The sequence below is a fragment of the Silene latifolia genome, unplaced genomic scaffold, assembly GCF_048544455.1.
Source record: "Silene latifolia isolate original U9 population unplaced genomic scaffold, ASM4854445v1 scaffold_887, whole genome shotgun sequence".
Taxonomy (NCBI): Eukaryota; Viridiplantae; Streptophyta; class Magnoliopsida; order Caryophyllales; family Caryophyllaceae; genus Silene; species Silene latifolia.
In genome coordinates this window covers 1-2,019 of record NW_027413801.1, presented here as the reverse complement: position 1 = coordinate 2,019, position 2,019 = coordinate 1, and the positions used below count along the sequence as shown (strand labels likewise).

At 37.5% G+C, this 2,019-nt stretch overlaps 1 non-coding gene across 1 annotated transcript; it reads left to right on the top strand.

Annotated features, from left to right (window-relative positions):
• Nucleotides 1-228: 228 nt before the first annotated feature.
• On the top strand, nucleotides 229-335 carry LOC141640584 (small nucleolar RNA R71). The gene has a single exon (XR_012543077.1). It is a non-coding gene; the product is annotated as a small nucleolar RNA R71 (small nucleolar RNA).
• The last annotated feature ends 1,684 nt before the right edge of the window (nucleotides 336-2,019 follow it).

Here is a 2,019-nt window from a genome sequence, read left to right as displayed (position 1 = left end):
CTAAGTTGAGCACCCAATTGAGTAATAGAGTCCACTTCATGCTTTCCTCCTCTAGTAGCCTTGCGAGGTCTACTATATTGTGAATTATGGACCGCCATTTCCTCAATCTTGTTCCAAGTTTGATTGTCATCAACTTCGGTGAACATTCCATTTGATCCCATGTTGAGAATGTTTCTTGAGTCTTCATAAAGACCGTTCCAAAATTGTTGTACCAAGAACCACTCGCTTAGTCCATGATGAGGACATGAGCGACAAATTCCCTTGAATCGCTCCCAAGCTTCATACAAAGATTCTTCATCTCTTTGCTTAAAGCCCGTAATTTGAGCTCTTAGTATGTTAGTATTTTCCGGTGGATAGAACTTTTTGTAGAAAGCTAGAGCCAACTTCTTCCAAGAATCAATTCCGAGAGTAGCCTTATCAAGGCCTTTCAACCATTGTTTTGTGGTGCCAATTAGAGAAAAAGGAAATAAGACCCATCTAATTTGGTCTTGAGTTACACCGGTTTGAGAAATCGCATCAATATAGTCGCAAAAAGTCTCCATGTGAGAGTGAGGGTCTTCACTAGGCATCCCCCCAAATTGGCTTCGTTCGACTAATTGGATAAAGGCGGATTTGGCAATAAAATTTCCGGTTAAATGTTGTGGTGTGGGAGTACCATTAGGTAGGTTCTCCTCGGTTGGTACGGAATGTGATGAAAATTTAGGCATTGTGGGTTGATTTTGTGTTGGGTTCTCTTCACCTTCTCTTGCAAAAGGGTTAATGAACTCAATAGTGTTTGATTGAATATCTACAACCTCACCAATACCTCTCAAAGTTCTCCTAGCAAGTCTTATATTGGTTGTCAAAGTTCTTTCAATTTCGTGATCAAAGGGTAACAAGTTACCTTGTGATCTTCTAGACATGCAAAATATCAAACAACTCGAAAATAATTAGAACAAACCTTGAGGAGTTTTACTTTACCAAGGCAAAGAAAGACACAACTAATAACAACTTAACAAAATCTAAATCAAGTTAACACCGCCCCCGGCAACGGCGCCATTTTTGGTCGGACTCACGATGGAGGTTTAGTTTTCGGTACTTGTCGTTAGGAGCACCTAGACCTAAACACAATTTATAACTCCACAAACAACTCTACAATTAGTAAATAGACAAGTAAAGGTCGGATCCTAAGGGACGGGAATTGAGATGAGATTTTCAATCGCAACTAGTGGTGTCTAGGGGTGTCACAATTTGGGGTTTGAAGTAGAAGATCACTAAACTAAATAGAAATAAAAGTAAGCAAGCAAGATGATTAAAAGGGATGTAAACAATTGATAAAAGGCACTAGGGTGTCATGGGGTCATAGGGGATTCATGGGAATTGATCATACAAACATATTCTCAAATTATAAGCAAGCAATTGTTGTTGTGATGGATTGAGTTGGTTGATATCTTACAATCCTAGGAAAGTTTGGGTCCCGGAGCCGAATCGATTAGATTGTACAACACCTACAAGTCGACTTAATCTTCCCTACTAAACTATATGCATGGTCTAATGAGACTCGAGTTGGTTTATGTCTTACAAGTCTCATTGAAAAGATAGGTGATGGGTAAAAAAATGCAAGGATTCATAGGCCTGCATTTCATCAAACATAACATGTGCATAAGTTGAGATCACAACAAGCAAGCAAATAAACTATGAAAACATATTAATTTAAGCATCAATCATCCCCCATGTTGGTTTCCCCTAATTACCCATTAACCCTAGCTAAGATACTACTCACTCATTATCATGTTGAATATGCTAGCAAGGTTGTCAATCACACCAACAAAGTAAAACATGATGAATAAATGAAGATAATTAACAATAATTAAAAAGGGATTAAGAGAATTATACCTACTAATGATTCCAATAATAAAGCAAATAATAATAGAAGTACTTGATGATTGATTGGAAGGTTGTCAATCTCTCAATAATAACCCAAATAATCTTCAATTACCCTAAATGAAAGATGAACAAGAGAGAGATTAAGGAAATGAA